General features: G+C 33.6%; 1 non-coding gene and 1 pseudogene across 2 annotated transcripts; one reads left to right on the top strand and one right to left on the bottom strand.

Annotated features, from left to right (window-relative positions):
* Positions 1–2,950: 2,950 nt before the first annotated feature.
* Positions 2,951–11,274, top strand: LOC145614864 (serine/threonine-protein kinase/endoribonuclease IRE1b-like; annotated as a pseudogene). The gene is made up of 7 exons (XR_014107176.1): positions 2,951–3,594; positions 3,815–4,016; positions 4,104–5,033; positions 6,051–6,223; positions 7,740–7,862; positions 8,589–8,724; positions 9,980–11,274. The product of XR_014107176.1 is annotated as a serine/threonine-protein kinase/endoribonuclease IRE1b-like (transcript).
* Positions 11,275–17,700: 6,426 nt separating this feature from the next.
* On the bottom strand, positions 17,701–17,806 carry LOC145615816 (small nucleolar RNA R71). The gene has a single exon (XR_014107404.1). It is a non-coding gene; the product is annotated as a small nucleolar RNA R71 (small nucleolar RNA).
* Between the last annotated feature and the right edge of the window lie 399 nt (positions 17,807–18,205).

Here is an 18,205-nt window from a genome sequence, read left to right on the forward strand (position 1 = left end):
TATGCAGGTAAAATATTATATTGTATAACTTAAAATAACTTTCCTATTGACCAAATCATAATATGCTTAATTTTTTTATCTTATCAAAGATCAATAGTTTTCTACTGAACAAACACCGTCATAATGCAAAACAATAAGAGCGAATTGTATCAAATATATCTTACACATAACATCAATAACACTCTTATAAATGAATTCATCTAGGGGACTCGAACCCAACCACTCAGAACTGATCCCCGATTCCGAATTAGTACAAAGGGCGAATTGGTTAAAACATAAAAGAAAAAATCATGTTATATTACTAATTACATGGGAGAAATATAGCAAATTAGCACCAAGACTTTAACTCTATGTTCAAATTACCCCCTTAACTTTTAATTATAGCAAATGAACCCCAAAACTTAACATATCGTGCAACGTACATCTGAGCATCATTATTTAACAATAAATTCATCAAAACATGCTAATTTTTTGTATTAAAAATAAGCATTAAGAGTATTATACATGCGTTATATTTCTTACTACTAGGGTATCCTACGCGCGCGATGCGCGTGGAGGGGTTAGCTCTTGCGGAGAATTTGTATTGACATGTATTTATACCGTTGATTTAGGTGGTATAATTTTAATACGTACACTATCTAGTTTATGTGTCTATGTGGTATATTTGTAGAATAGTATAAGAAAGCCACAAAAAATATTTTAAGACAATTATTTTTTAAAACCCTAAAAAGTTTGATAGTGTTATTCCAAAATTATTATTAAATAATATTTAATTGATTTGCATCCCTTCATATTTTAAGCGTCGAGTGTTAGTTTAGAACTCTTAGCTTAATTGATGTGCATGTTTCAATAATACTTAGGGTCTGTTCACATTTACTTAATTTCAGTTCAGTTCAGCTTTAATCAGTTTAGTTCAATTCAGCTCCTAATTTCCTTCTCTCATAAAAAATTCATTTCAGCTCAGTTCAGTTCAGCTCCAATCAGTTCAGTTCAGTTCAGCTCCAATCAGTTCAGTTTAGTAAATATGAACAGGCCCTTAGTGTAATATTTTTAGCGTGTTTTTCTTCGATCAAATGGTTTTTTTGTGAGCCGTGGACCTGTGGTCATATAGACTATGGAGTAATAGTATGTAAAATGTTGCAGCTAAAAACTTAATAATATATAATTTTTCCTCTATCTTAAATTCTCTCAGTAATTAATACCAGCTATTTTTTTTCCTGCCATCGATTGATTTCTCTTGATTTTAGAAATTTTAAGTTCTTTATACCTCTTGATAACATACGTCTGCTCTAATATCACTGTACTATTTAATATGAATCTCATTCAAATTCTATTATGTTTTTTATATGTACAATTCAAAAGCTAATAAACCTTAACGATAGTTGTAATTAAAGGACAACAAGATAGTAAATAAGAAGAGCAATTACAAATGAGTAAAAATAAACAGTATCTTGGTTATAAACCGTCTCTTTGTATATACAATTTTTCTTTCTTTTTAAATAATAATAATAATATCATATGAAGTGTAAAACATTAGATTTTTTTTATTAAAAAAAACATGTAATTTTTTTGTTTAAAAAAACTGAATTAATTGATGATATATGAATAAAGAAAAAAAGCATTAAATATATTAATGATAGTAAACATATTAATGAGGGTAAAAAAGTAAATACACATTTTGCACACAATTTGGTACACATTTTTGAGGGTATAATTGGTAACACACTATTCCTAAGAGTTATTATCTACTTTTTATAAGGTAGGGATTTCAATTAAATGTGAGCAATTGAAGAGATTAATCAAGTATGATGGTTTGCTAAATTCCGTTAATTTTTTTGCCCTTCGACATATTTCAGTGTCGATAATTTCTATATTTTATAGTATGTATTTAATATGTATGATAATGTATATGCACAATATTTTGGATGTAATGAATTTTTTTTTTAACTTTTTTTGTCTTTTATTGGAGTATAATTTTTATGAAATTTATATATTTTAATGTGATTTTGCTCAAATTTGATGTATAGGTTTTGATTGCACAATTATATTAAGTTGTGGGGTTAATTTGCTACAAGTAAAAGTTATGGGGTTACTTTACACATGTAATAAAAGTGTTGGGGCTAATTTGCTACTAATTAAGGCTGTCAAAAGCTGACACGACACGATAACCTGACACGAACCCGACATGAAATAAGCGGGTTTGGGTCAAGTATTCTCGACCCGTTTACATAATTGGGTTGACACGAACCTGACACAAAATTAAACGGGTTAGGTTTGGGTTAAAATTTTCAACTCGAAACCGACATGCATAACCCAATTATATAAATGGGTTGAACGACAACCCACTAACTCGAACCCGACACGCTTAACCTATCACTCCCTCCGTCCCTAAATTACATACCTGTTTATCTTTATTATGTGAGGAATAAATGTTAGAAATAGGAATGTAATTTAGGGACGGAGGGAGTAAATAAGTAGTAAAAAAAAAACAAAAATTTTATTCTAAACTTGTAATTTTGTAAATTGCCTTGGCAACATGTATAGATTTAGGTAATTTTTGGCACATAAAATAGATTTCAACTTTTGTAAATAAGAATTTGGCTGTTAATTTTGGGACAATTCTTATGTATGGTTGTGCTAAAGCAACCAACTTTAAATTCCTATAGTATTTTTGCTAAAATTACTAACTTTAAACTCTTGTAGTATCATTAATGAATTAATGATGTATGTCTTTTTAATTTTGAAATTGAATATTATAATTTATCACTTACTATATGGGTAAAAAGGTTACACGGATAACTCGTTTAATAAGCGGATTAGGTTTAGATCAAGGGTTTTCAACCCGTTTAATAAATGGGTTAGGTTTGGGTCAAGGGTTTTTCACCCTACTACAGTACTAAATCTAATTAGTATACTTCATTTCCTGTAATAACAAAAAAATCAACAACAATTCAATCAATTAGAACGAAGTACCAAAAAGAAAATGACAGAGGAGTAGTGTAGTATTCGAGCTTTCATGGCGGCCTTTCATGGCGGTCGTCGTCTCCGCGGCGAGCTTCAATGGTGGTCTTTCATGGAGGTATACGTCTTCGTCGTCATCTTGTCGACATTTCTTTCGTGTTCTTCTTCGTCTTCGTTGTCTTCTTCAGTGTCTCTTCGGTTTTGGAATTCTAGTGAAGAAATGTCTGCGCTCTCTGCAACACTAGCAAGACTCGGATTCATACATTTGGCTTTGATGTCGGACTACATTTCACCGGCGTTGTTGGGGCCGGTGACGGTATTTGCTCCGCCGGAGAGTCTCGTGGCACGGTGCCTTTCTTGCTCACTGGGGTTGGTTTTCCGGGCGCACACCGTTCGAGGATTGCACCCTGCTTTCTCTCTCCTCTCAGACGGTTATGAATTGGAGACCGTCATCCCTGGCCGGTGCCTGACGGTCGTCGCCGACTCCACCATCGGCGCCGCCCAAATCACTCATCCCAACCTCTTCGTCTCCGACCAAATCATCGTCCATGGCCTCCTAGGCTTCGTCTCGCCTCATACTTGTTCGGTGCTTCCCTCTCGTCAACTTCGGTCCACCCGTTTCACTTCTCCTATGTAAGTCGTTCAAATTCCAAATTAGGTTGAACAATCTTGCTAGTAACCTCGTTAGTTTTACCCAATTAGGTTTTTATTTCAAATCTGCTTTTGCTAATCGTAAATGTGCATATGGTGTTGCCTATTCATTATCATCCAAGGTTTATTGATCAATTTTAATGGTGTTACCAAATTTGTTCTAACTTTTGCTCTATATTTCGTGTATTTTTGGTTATGGTAGACATGATACCGTTTTCGTGGTGACACTTGACGGTATCTTGTCTTTAGTGGACACTAAATCCGAGAAGATTATGTGGTCCATCCAGACAGGTCACCCAATCTATTCGTCGTATCAATCTCCAGAGATTTTAGACTATAGTTATGTCGATTGTGGAAATGATTGGGTTTTGTACAGATATGACAAATCTAAGGGAGTCATTGAGGTATATATTGATAATTTATTAAGTAAATTTTGTTAAGTATGAATGACTTATTTTAACATTAGTCTAATTATTTCTATTGCATTTCAGAGGCTTAAAAGTGCCAAGGATCTGATTAGGGAGACTAGTCAACTTTCGAAGATGGGAGTTACTGTGATTGGTCAAATGGGTACTTCTGTATTCGTAGTCCAGTCAAAGACTGGGACGATATCCCGGGTGTTTAGGATTGGTTCTGGTATGGATTTTGGAGAAAAACTTATTCTGATTAGAGATGAGGGCATAAATGAGATTTACATTACTAGGATAGATTATGTACTTGTAGCCTATTCTACATTCTCTGGTAATGTTCTATGGAATATCTCATTGTCGGAATTTGAGTCAAATTCAGAAACAGAACCACCAGTTTTAAATTCAGAAACAGAACCACCAGTTTTAAATTCAGAAACAGAACCACCAGTTAACGGAATCCGCGAGAGACTCAGTTCTAAGATGTCTTTCTTTCCTTCATTTTTGTCTTCTCCCTCTTTTGCTCGTGTCCTAAGTTTGCCATATGTATTTGTTCTTCTCTTGGTCGGATTTGCCAGTCTTTTCTTCATTGTTTTGAAGGGAAATCATAAGAAGACTGTCTTTCCAAAAAAAAAAAAAAAAAAAACGTAAGAAGACTGAAGTGGTACAAAATCAAGCCAGGCAGATCGGGAAATTATATGTTTCAGATGAGGTGATTGCTACGGGCAGTAATGGGACTGTGGTGTTTAAGGGATCCTATGAACTTCGCCCAGTAGCCATAAAAAGATTTTTGAGAGCTTTTTATGAATATGCAGAGAGAGAAATCAAGAATCTAACCCTATCAGACCAAAATTCCAACATTGTTAGGTATTTTGGAGTGGAGAAAGATGACCTCTTCATATATCTAGCTCTTGAGCAATGTAACTTCAGTTTATGGGACTTAGTTGAGATCGGCGATGAGGACTTGTGGAAGGCAACTGCATACCCTTCATCCCAGTTGCAAAAACTGATGAGGTAATTTTCAATAGTTTATTTAATCTAATGAAACATTTCTTTTTTGTATTGTTTAACATTACACCATTTCGTTGAAAATAAGGTCATCATTAGTAGTAGTCTTGTCTTTGTTATGGTAGGAAAGTGCCTATCAAATTGGCTACTCTCAAATCTAAAAATATTGAAATGTTGAATGTGACAATAGGAACAAGGAGGTAGTGGCTTACTGATCCACTACAAAGTCACTTCTCTTTAAGTAAACACATGCTAAAATGACTTGGTTAAGAAAACATTATGGGTAGGTTTATGTGTTGCTGTGAATATAAATGGGTAATGATTAGAGTGACAGAAAGATGTATAAGCACAGAAAGATATGAGAATGGCAGGAGATCGTTGTATTGCAAGAATAGAATAACATAAAACCCAGCTTTTTGAGTAGCTGTCACACAACTATAATATAATACAATTTTGGATTCTCATTTTTTTTTTCTGAATGACCTCACATACTACTCCTCTCTATATAAATAAGCACTAACCATCCTTATTCCTTTCCTTTTGATTTATCCAGCTCAACTATCAGACAATTCCCATACTACCCTGCTCCTGACTCCTATAATAGGTGTATTGCAATAGGGGTTTAGCAGGTGCCAGGTGAGTGCATGACAGAAAACAACCTTAACTATATAACCCTAAAAAACAAGGATAATAATAATAACCCTGTAATAAGTAATAACTAATATGAATCAATAAGTTCATCATGAAGATTGCGTACCAAATTAAGAGGCATTTCATTAGTTAATAACTTGAAGATTATTTTTACAGCTGAGTAGAAAGTAGGAGTGATTGGATTTTCTCACTGGCAATCATTGGACTCGTCTCCTCTTGTTGTAGTTGTTCAATGTTGGCTGATTGCGTTCCACTTTCATACATCGAGATCTGACACGAATACTATCATTTAGAGTAGCCTTAACTATCACACTTCTGCACTTCTGACACGTACCATTTATACACACTAATTCTTTCTAAAAATTTTTTCAGAGATATTGTATCAGGGGTTGCACACCTCCACAAACTCAATTTCATACATCGAGATCTGAAGCCTCAAAATGTCTTGTTAATCAAAGACGAAAAAGAATTCTGTGCCAAGCTTGCAGACATGGGAATCAGCAAGCGACTTGTGGAAGGCGAATCTTCATTGACTCATGCTACAGGTATGTATCAAATGACTTATATGCTTTAAAACATGCATAACCATAAACCTCTCCATGAATTTCATACTTAAATAGACCAACCAACTCCGTCCCTTATGATGTTGATTTTGTCATTGTACCATGAAAGTTAGAGCAGTAAATACGAATGCGAAGATAATTACAGTAGTTGACCTTATAAGTGAGGATTAAGTGATCTTGTTTGTTGACCTTATACATAGATATTGTCTCTTGTTTACATTATAAATTTGCCTTTGTAAAAGGAACAAGAGAAATCAAACAAGTAAAAGTCATAACTCACAAAACACACATTTCAGCTATTGTGCGGTATGCTAAACTAATATCGTCTCCAGCCTTCAAGCAAACAGAGGAAATTATAAGTGTTCCTTTCTTCAAAAGCAACCTACAACTAAACAAGGTTTTAAGTGTACTGACCTAGTAATTAGTGCCCGAAATATGATAGAGAAAATGAATCTTCAAATGGCATCTAGTTGTAACCATTGTATGTGATTGCTACACCACTCTGATACGATCCTTCTCCAAAAGCGCCCCTTCTCTTCTTTTTGATGATTGAGAACTCCGTGAGATAACATAAAACCGCTGTAAATAGTACATAGCACATCAGAAAAGCTGTTAAAAGCTTCAAAGCCACCCCAACTGCCAAGACCTCTCATTAAAACAGGAGGCGATTGCAGCTCTTCAATTTGTAAATACAGTAGATAAGTGTTTCATATTCATTAGAAAATCTACTTATAAGTGCTATTTCACTGATTCCAGAATAGCTGTATTTATACAGTAGCGATCACTAGCATAACAAAGGTAGGATTAAAATCCTCAATGCAGATACCAGTAATATATAGAACTCAAAACCAACATACAACCTTAACTACTTGGGAAAAGTTTCTTTACACTCCAAGCATATATTTCAACAAGCAACCTTAACAGTAACTTGGATTCGACAGAGCTGCTGTTGTTTGATCCTTCTAATGTTCTGAATATGTTAATCCTTTTAACTTGATGTTTTTATCTTAGAAAGAGATAATTTGTATTGTATGATTTGGAAATTGATTCATAAATATCAATTTAATTCAGAAATGTCAAATATCCATAATTTGTCCCTAGTTTCAACAAAATCGCTATACCTCATTGTTGACATGAATTTGTCTTGTTAGGGAATTTGGGTTGCTTAACAACTAAAATTGGAATTGAAATAATGAAGAAAATATTTTATAAGCTAAGAAAAACTTCTTGAATAATTATGAGATTATAATTTATGAATATTATTTCTTAAAATGATTCTATTTTTATAATTCTATTTACAAAAATTGACGAATGGTACTTCTAAAGAAACTATCGTACACATCGTTTCTACGGTAAAATTTGTTTCCCAAGTTTTTTCAAAAAAATAATCAACAGGGATTTCCTAACCACCCCCCCCCCCCCCCCCCACATTTTCATCATCTTTTCCTTGCACAATTATTACTACAACTAATGACTTTGTGATTGACTCGAATTGTAGGCAGTGGGAGTTCAGGTTGGCGAGCACCTGAACAATTGTGTGAGGATCGGCTGGCTCGTGTAGAGACTCGTGCAGTGGATCTCTTCACTTTAGGTCTTGTTCTCTTCTACTGTTTGACTAAAGGTAATGTAACACCCCTGATTTATAGTCCAGAAGTTAGCCAAAAAAAAAAAATATTAAAGAGAAATGAAACAAATATGCAAAAGCTACACGTAAATCAGATGTATAACTGTAACACTTACAACATCTCAACTTTTGCAACTCATTATTACTAAGTGAGCTAATATTACAAGTGACCAAACACTAGTTAGTGTAAATTCAAAGACTCGAACAGACATTGATTAACCAGTTAGATAATGCAAAACTTAACAAACTTCAAATGTGGAAGATTATTATACTAACAAATCCAAAACAACTCAAAAAATTAATATATACTTCGTATCTAATTGTGAAGTGCGAATCTCTAAGTTGCAGATAATTATCCAATTGCAAGAGTCAAGATGCTCCAAAGTGCAATGAATGAACTATTCAGTTGAAAATTAAGCTTCTTGCCCTAGAATGCTTTTGCTAGACTAATTGCGTTGACTAATTGGGAGAATTTTAGAGTTTGTTAATGAATTTTTCACTTTTATTTGGTAGGAAGAAATTTAGGACTTGTAATTTATGAAGATTATTATGACAAGACAGGAGGTTAGAGGAGTGGAGTAATGGAGCCGTTAACAAGTAATGGCATGTGATTCATTTGAAATATCACCCTAAACATATCTGCCATACAAAATACATGTATTGATAGGGAAAAAAAAAGATTATTTGGACTAATAATATGATTGAAATAATGGTTTATTATAGGTAATCATCCCTTTGGTGAAGATATCGAACAGGATGTCAATATTAAGAACAATCAGGTGGATCTGCTCTCTGTCGAAGATGTCCCAGAAGCTGTGGATCTACTTACTGCTCTCTTAAATCCTGACCCCGAGTTGAGGTAAGATTTTCTTTTCTGTAAATGTAGACTTAGATCCCGTACTGCCTTAATACAAGTTATTTATTTTCTGTGTATCTTTTGAGCATCTGTCTGTCTCTCCGTTAACAGTACAATACTCGTTTGATTTGTCATATTTTTAAAATGACCTACTCACTCACAGAATTGCACTACTTAGGCACTTGTCATCCTTATAATATCTTTATTGCAACTTGAGTAGGTAAGTTGCAAAGGAGGCTTAGCAGGATACATGACAATTCCCACCTCCATCTTTCTGTAAGATGGAACTCAGGGAAACTTACCATGATCATTGCAGCCTCTTTCTGTGTTACTTTGAATTCCAGCAGTCTCTTCCACTTAATTAACACTTTACGAAGTTCCCTTTGAGGGTGTTGAATGAATAAGATGTTAAGTATACTCTGGTGTTGCACTTCCATCTCCATATCAGAGATGAGGTGGTAGATCCTTGCATCTCCAATTTACCCCAACACATTGACCATGGCCTTTCACATATGCATCATTCCCCAATGATACCTTGAATTCTGGGTCTCTAGTCATATGTGTATCCGGAGTCCCGGAGCATGTGGAGGTTATATCTGAATATCCAGTCTGTCAACATCATTACCATATTATCCCTAGTTTTTCCTTGTTATCAACATCCTCTTCATCACTCCCGCAATCTTCTACATAAATCATCACTCTTTACTTTTTTTTTTGATTTTTTTTGGCACCTATGATTCCCCTCCAATTCTTTGTTGTGTAGGAAGCTCTGGACCCGTGTCTTCTTCTTGAGTGTTAATAGACCGCACAACTGATATGGGTTTAGAACATTTTACTTTACCCCATTATTCCATTAAAAAGCAAAAGTCCCTTTATCACAAACACAAACAGGACTCAAGTTTTTGGGGGGAAAAAAAAATTGTGGGCTTCATTTGCTGCTTATAGAATTCGTTGTTTTCATGGGAAATTTCAATGTTTTTTTTTTTTTGTGATCCAAAGGATCAAAAATCTGCATGTGTGCTTAATTTGCTGCTTACACAATTTAGGAAGCAAAAAAACTTATCAATATGCAAATTTCGGAATCTTATATATTTTCCCATTTTACAATACAGAAAGACTTTTGCATGTTTGCTTAATATGATGATTACTTGCGCACTAAATAATTAATCCAATTTTCCTCTACTAAATAATAACTGAATTGTGTCCTTTCCATGTTTTTTTGTGCTCAATTATTTAGGCTTTGATTGATTGATTGCAGGCCTGCAGCAGAAGAGGTTATGCATCATCCCCTGTTTTGGGATTCTGAGATGCGTCTCTCTTTCTTTGAAGACGTCAGCGCTTGTTTGGAGCTTGATAAAAACAAAATCAAGAGTCAAAAGATAGTTAGATCACGTATCTTGGATGACATCGAAGCAAAAAATGCTTATTATTTGTGGTGGGACAACATGGTGGACAACCAATTGCTTCCTCAACCGGGTTCACTCGCATCGAGGGTTGTGAAAAACTACGAGTATGATAAAGTCAGTGATCTCCTGCGTCTCATCCGAAATACAAAACACCATTATGACCAATTGCCGAACGCTTCTCAAGTATTAGGCTCTCGTTGTCTAGGGGTAGATGATTATTTTAGGAGAACATTTCCTAGTCTTTTGATTGATGTTTATAGAGTTATAAAAAATCATTGTAAGGGTGATGAACGATTTAGTAGGTATTTTAACTAAGTTTTTGTACTTTGATGATTTTAGTAGGAGAAGGTTTTGTAGCCTTGTTCATGAAGCACATGGTGAGTCTTTTCTTGATTGATTTATTTGGTTTTATAGAAAGTTGTATAAGGATGAATTACTACTGTTTGCTGCTCTAACTTGGGGGGCTTGGTCTATCGTAATTTGGTTGTATTTGGTGAGCCCTGGAGCAATAAATCAATCGGGGTTTTAGGCTTTGTGCGTCTGGTTGAGGAGTTAAAGGGTATGTGGAGGCAGTTGGTGGTGAGATAATGAGGCAGGGATGGTGAAGGAGTGCTTAGACTCCACCTGATGCAGGGACCTTCCAGATCAACACTGATGCAGCTATACTTGCAGAGGGTAGAGCTGGTCTGAGTGTTGTGATAAGGGATAGCAGTGGGAAGATTATTGTTGCCTTGGTGCGTCGAACGTTGGCCAAAACTTCTGTGGAGATGGATGAAGTCCTGGCAGTGAGGATGTGCTGCCTAAGGGTGGATTTGGAGTGTGATGCGACTAATGTTTTCAAGCCCATCAGGTCTACGAAGACGGGAAGAACTCCTTTCGACTTGTTTATTGATAACATTGTGCACTTGACTTGAGAGTTTTGAGTCCTGTTCTTGTAAGCATATAAAAGATCGGGTAATTGCATAGCTCATTTAATAGCTAGACATGTTCTTGCTGATGGTAGACTGACTATAGAGCAGCTGTACTTGTATGACTTCGCGCAAAGCATCACAGCCTTGGCAGAGTTAGATGTTGCTTAATTGCTTTTGCTAATAATAAGCTCTCTGTAGCACCATTTCTTTTTTTTTTTTTCTTTTTTTTTTTTTAAAAAAAAAAAAAAATCTACAACAATGCAATTGGAGACAAAAGTGGCTAAAACTATTTTCTAAGATTCTCTTATATTGATTGATTTTTTCAGTTTTAGGTTTTGGATTTATACTTCAGGGTCGTAATCTTGATACTATCTTTAATTTCTTTTCAATTTTTTGAATTCCTTTTGGTTATTTCTTTGAATTAATTTCTTTCTCCATGAGTCTTCTAATTAAATTTCATATTTGAAAAGAACACATACACTACTCATGCATTGTTTGTATGTAAAAAATCTAATAGGGGAGTTTGTTCCCGAGTTTTTAGAGAGCCACGTAAGATTTAATTTTCTTAGCGCGTCATGTAGGATTTTAAATTTAAATTGTAGCCAATTAAAATATGAGATTATTCATTTCTTTTACAATTAAATAATTCAAATGACGTGTAAGCAAAATTGACGGCGAATGAGAATTTAAAGTTTAAATTAAATAAATATAAAATATTATCTTTTGAGATTATGAATTTTATCTAATATTTTAAAACTAATATAATAACAATTTTAATCACATAAATATGATTTTTTTTAAAGAATACTAATAAACCGTGCATCGCACGGGTTTCATCTAGTTTCTTTCTACACGAGTATTCATATTTGACAAGAGCAAACTACTGATGCATTATTCGTATGTAAAATAAATTTCCTTCTACATGAGTATTCTAAATGTATCCATAAAAACTTCTTCCGTTTTTTTATTATTGCACCACTTGTGTTTTTAGAAAGTTTCACAAATATTGCACCATTTCCTTTTTAGGAAATAAATTTTGTGTTCACACTACAAATACCCAACATACCCTTGCTTTTTTACACTTACTTTTTAGTTTATCAATATGTCACATGGGCAATTTTGTATTTTTACCTTTCTCTCTCTTACTTTTTTCTACTACCAAAATATTTGTACCCAACCCCTATGGTGCAATAATAAAAAAAACGGAGGAAGTATGATTTTTGTCTATTTAAGTATTGTACAAATAGAATTTTGAGTGGTCTCAAAAAAAAAAAAAAAAAAACCCCCTGTTTTTGGATATACCATTTAGACAAAGTTGGACTATTGTCTATTGACAATTTTTTCTTTCATCCCTGGTTGAAAGTTTGTAACACATTAACAAAATATGTAGTTGGTGTCCATAATTAAAATTTGGATCATTAATTATTTGATATTCTTCTCATGTGATTTATTTTTATTTTAACCATTCTCATATACTCCGTACTTATTACTTATATACCTTAGGAAAAATACACATTACTAATCCCAACTATAGCTGATTTAGGGCCTGTTCACATTTATTGAACTAAGCTGAATTGAACTGATTGGAGCTGAAATGAACTGAACTGAACTGATTGGAACTGAACTGAACTGAACTGAACTGAATTGAGCTGAAATGAATATTTTATGTGAGAGGGAAATTAAGAGCTGAACTGAACTGAACTGATTGGAGCTGAACTGAACTAATTGGAGCTGAACTGAACTGAAATTAAGTAAATATGAACATGCCCTTACTTTTAATAAGCCCGACTACTGTTTATTAATTATTATCTAATGATCCTAACTATTGGGGGTGTTTACCACTGGGTACCTTTTGTTTTGATTTTTTTAAGTTAAATAATGAAGTGGGGTCTGACTAAGATTAAATAGAAGATGAGGTGTCTTAATTCCTTTCCCTCCGAAATTTCAAAGTCCCTCTCTTTCTCACTCACTCAACTACTCTCTGCAAAAAATTGAAGCCCGCTGATGAATCATATTTATATAGGGTTCTTAGGCACGTTTATGTTAGTTTTTGTACCTTTTTCTTAGTCTTTTTGGTCGATTTTAGGGTCATACTAGCATAGTGCCCGTGCGATGCACGGTTTATAAATCAAATAATAAAACTCGTAGGGAAAATAAAAATAAAAACAAAGGTAATTCAATTACTAATAAAGGACTTGGTTACTAATGGTCAATAAAAAAAATTAAAGGAACGTGATTTGAATAGTATTTTATGTTATTTGAATTTCTTTTAATTTTTTATAATGTTATTTTATTAGTTGAAAAATAATTGAATAATACTCCAAATAACTATATAAGAGAAGTGGACTAATTCATTTATATATCCCGTTGAGAAAAAAACTACTTAAATTTTCTTATCATACCATCTGCATCAGTAGCTACAATCATTCTGCTATATACATGTTTTATTGACCCGTTGCACTCACCAAATCTATAGACACAATAATAACCTTATATCTTTCCTAAGTTAAGCATTGTGCCAAAAACTATATATTATTTAATAGTCATATAACCAACAGCTAATTAAATACACTATACAACACAAATACTTCGTATATAAGTATGGTCGTATGGATACTGATAATTTTATACAAATAAAATATACGGAGTATATATTAAGATTTGTCCCTACCTTAATTATAAAAAGGTTAACAAAACTCTTATAATAGTGCATGGACATTTATATCTCTAAAAATGTTCTTTTGCATATATTTTCCCCCATTTAATTTTTAAAAGCCTTAAAGTTGTCTCTTGAATTCGCTAAATTGATTTAAAAGGTTATGTTTATTTCATATTTAAAGCCATTTACTATTTTCATTTCCTTTTGTTTTAATTTTTCTGTATAGAATTTATTAGACTATTATATTTCAATATCGAAGTCAATATCTTTTTACTGACAATCACTAAATCAAAGTAGCTCAACTAAAGTTTTCAACATTGCATAGCTACACAACATCCAACACATTTAATGACTACATGCAAATTATTTTAATAAAATTACGCATTCGATATAAGTTATTAAACAAATTAACTATATATACATTTTGATGGGTTTATATCTTTCATATTAACAAAAATTTACAAATATTATTATTTCTTGAAAAAATTATAGACTTTAGAGTTTTGTATAAGATATATAAAGGATAAGTTAATTCCCGTCATATATGCATTGAGTTGCTTGATCAATTTTTTTTTGGGTGTTCTATCCGGTTCACCTTTTAAGCTAATTCGGATTCGAGGATCAGTTGTGGGCTGTTAGGTTCCATTCCCCTCACAATTGTTGTTGTCGGGGATCGAACACGGGTCCTCCCTGCCAATTAAGTGTAGTCTCAATTACCAATACCAACAACCAATTGGTGTAGTGGTGATTAAGACTACACTTGATATGGAGGACCCGTGTTATAAAATATTATATTATATATATATACTTTTTTATATTATAAAAAATATTATATTATATACACATACTATTTTACACGAAATGTATTAATTTTCATACTATACGTAATTACATAGAATGTAAAGTACATGAAAATAGTATCATACCTACATTCCAATAATATAATTAGAACTTTAACAATGTGACTTATTATATAATGTTTAGGTTTAATAAAAATGACATGTATATATTTTTTTTATTATAAATTGTTGATTTGAAAGTCTAAATTGTTGATTTAAAACGGAGGAAGTATAAAACAACATAGATTATTGCACATGATTGTTGTATATCTAGTATAGTACATGAGCAATGCACGAATTCATAAGTAATAGCATTGTTATTTTTTTTTTGAAGGGAAGTAATAGCATTGTTAATACGAATATTACAATTTTAAACACGAGTTTTAGTTATAATACATTTTATATATGTCCTTTCCCATCAAATGTCTAGTTCAATTTACATTTATTCTTCTTGTTTAGATTGATTTTTAGTTCAATTTTGTTTACGTAAAAAAAACAAAAGGTCATTGTAAAAGACATTGTATAGAAAATGAAAGGCCGATTAAAATTAAATTTGTGTTCAAGATTATATATTTTTTTTTATAAGACGACATTTGTTTCCTTAATTATGCACTTTAATCATATTGCTTCAAATTAGTTACAGTATTATTCTTTAACTTGACTATAAATAAAGATTGGAAAGACGTTATGGAATATTTGCAGTATTGGAAAGTATATATTTTATTATTAAAAATTTTTAATCATGTTAGGAAATCATATAAATCTTATGCATGTATAGAAACTTGCTTTTATTGTTTAAAGTTGAACAAAAATAACTATGCTTGAATATGGAAACAAAAATTATTTAGATATATTTTATACATAAGATAAGCCAATGAGAGAGTGACATTTGTCATCCTCACATTGAGGTGCTTGTCTTTTAGTATAATATATAGATTTGCATAAGTCATCATGTATCGCTTTATTACACTTCTTTTGTGTTTTTTTTTAATGTTTCAGGTGATTTCATAGTCATTTGGAAGCTTTCGAAGTGTTTAGAGATGATTCGGATGATATTTGAATGGAAATTGATGGATCGGGTTCATTGATCGAGGGATTTATGCTCGTGAATATTGGCTCTAAGGATTTTGTGCATGGAAAATGAAAATAGCATCCACGGAAGTCACTATGGACCTTACGGAAGTGAATTTGAGTTAGAAACGAGGAAAAACGAAGGTTTGCAAAGTATTAAAAAAGACCCTTGTGCATTGTTTCAGCCATAACTTGAGTTCTACAGATCGGATTGAGGTGATTCAAGTTGGGTTGGAAACTAGACTTAAAGAGCTTTCCAATGATAGGTCGCACGCCTTCATATGATTCTTGAATTGTGAGTTACAGCCTTCCAAAGTCGGCCCTGCAAATCTGCCAGCCAAGCATTCAGCCATCGGGCGATGGCTGCCCGATGGTTTAGCCGCAAAACACGGCCCTCAAAGCTGCCTGGCCCGATGGGAATCCATCGGCCGATGGTCCTTGTCGCGGCCTACCTTCACTCGACCATCGGCCACCCATCGGGCGATGGGTTTTGCGTGCGAGATTTGTGTGCGGGATTGTTTCCATCGATTGTGATTCTCATGCATGACCAATTAAAAGACAACCTTTGTTATTTTTATTTCCTTTTTTAATCTATTTATTTTATTTTAATTAGGATTAGGCTTTAATATAAATACTTTAGAGGATTTTATTTTCCTCCCTTATGCTTTATTTTTCCAGATTAAACGTTTCTTAGTTTTTTTTCTCTCCATTGTTGAACTTTAGTTTTATTTCTCCATTAATTCAATCATCGAGGTATTTCATTTATTCTTTTCGTTCTCTATTTATTTTATCAATTATGAATTCAAGTCTATTTATTTCTTTTGTTTTGTTTATTTCAATTATGAGTGAGTAGTCGTTTTCTAGGGCTAAGTGAGGGAAGCCATGTTTATACCTTGATTAATTGTGCTTAATTATTTATAAATTTATGAATTAGGGTTTGAATAATTCCAATTGATTTGTGCTTTATTGTTTGATTCATGTAATTGGCCAATATCATGAGTTGATTATTTAGCTAATAAAAATTAGAATTGAAAGATCATATTTTTAGAGACTTAATTACAATTGGCGAATTTGATTATGTTAGCGGCCGAACTACATATGTTAATTCGTAAGCGTTAATTCCCGACCGTATGATTAACAAGTGCTTTAATTATTCGACCTAGTTTGTTTATTAATGGATTGTTTGCATTTCTTGGATTGGTATAAGCATGGTGGACCGAACGTATGCCCTAGACTTTAATTTATTTGAGAACAACTTTACTTTCATTATTGTCATTCTTTAGTTAATTAATCATCAAATCTTTCTTCGTTTATAGAAATAGTTCATATAATTGGGCAAAAACTAATAGAACCTGTCTCCCTGTGGGATTCGACCCGTATTTGCTAAATCTCTGCTAACAACAGACACCGTGCACTTGCGGTATAACTTTTAATTCATCAAGTTTTTGGCGCCGTTGCCGGGGAGACGGCTAGATTCTATTAGTTTTAGTTTGATTGTTTGAACTGTTTCCATTGTCCCATTGGAGCTTTCAGTTCCAATCGGGGCATTCTCATTGTTTTCTTTTCTTTTTGTTTTATGCCCAGGTCAAAAAGAACAGGTGAAGTGATCCCTACGGATCCGGACTTGGAAAAGACCCTTAGGCAAATCAAGAAGAAAGGGATGGGAAAGTAGAAAAAGACCCAATCACAGAAGAGCTCTACTACACAGCCTGACATACAAAAGGAGATGACTGATAATAGGTCTCTTAATTCTTTCGGGGTACCATCCCAAGATGGTATTCAAACGGGTCTTAAAATGCCAGAAATCACTGCAGAGAACTTCGAAATCAAACCCGCATTGCTCAGTATGGTTCAACAAAATCAGTTTAGTGGCCATCCTACTGACGAGCCAATTAATCACTTGCAGCGATTTCAACAGTTATGTTTCACTGTTCATCACAAAGGAGTCATTCAAGATCAATTGAAGGTGATGTTGTTCGGATTTTCCCTTCGCGATAGACCTCAGAAGTGGTTGAACACTGTCAAAGAGACGGAGTGGTGCAAGATTTCTCAAGCATTCCTCAAAGAATATTTTCCCCCTGAAAAAACTGAAAAGATTCGACACCAAATTTCAACATTTTCTCAAGATTCAGGGGAATCTCTTAGGGAAGCATGGGATAGATTCCTAGATCTTCAAAGATCATGCCCGCATCACAATTTTGAGAAGTGGAATCTTGTTTGTATTTTCTATAACGGACTAGAACCTGAGACTAAATGTATTGTTGATTCTGCTGCAGGTGGTGTGTTCCTTGACAAGACGATCGAGGAAGGGTATGATTTTCTTGCAAATCTGGCAGCCAACCACTTCTCATCTCCAAGGACGCGACCAAAGAAAGGGAAGATGGAAGTTGAAGCCTATTCACTTATGACAGCTCAAATGGCTCAATTAACTGCAAAGATTGAAGCATTGCAGGCCACTCAAGAATCTTCTCTTTTATCTGTTAATGCTATGTCTTCTCAACCTTCACAAACTCATTTTTTTGTGAATTGTGTGGTATACAGGGTCACTTTGGATATCAATGTGCTCAGAATTCTCAAGACACCAATCAGATGGAGCAG

Source organism: Chenopodium album, chromosome 25 (genome assembly GCF_948465745.1).
Source record: "Chenopodium album chromosome 25, dcCheAlbu1.1, whole genome shotgun sequence".
NCBI classification, from domain to species: domain Eukaryota; kingdom Viridiplantae; phylum Streptophyta; class Magnoliopsida; order Caryophyllales; family Amaranthaceae; genus Chenopodium; species Chenopodium album.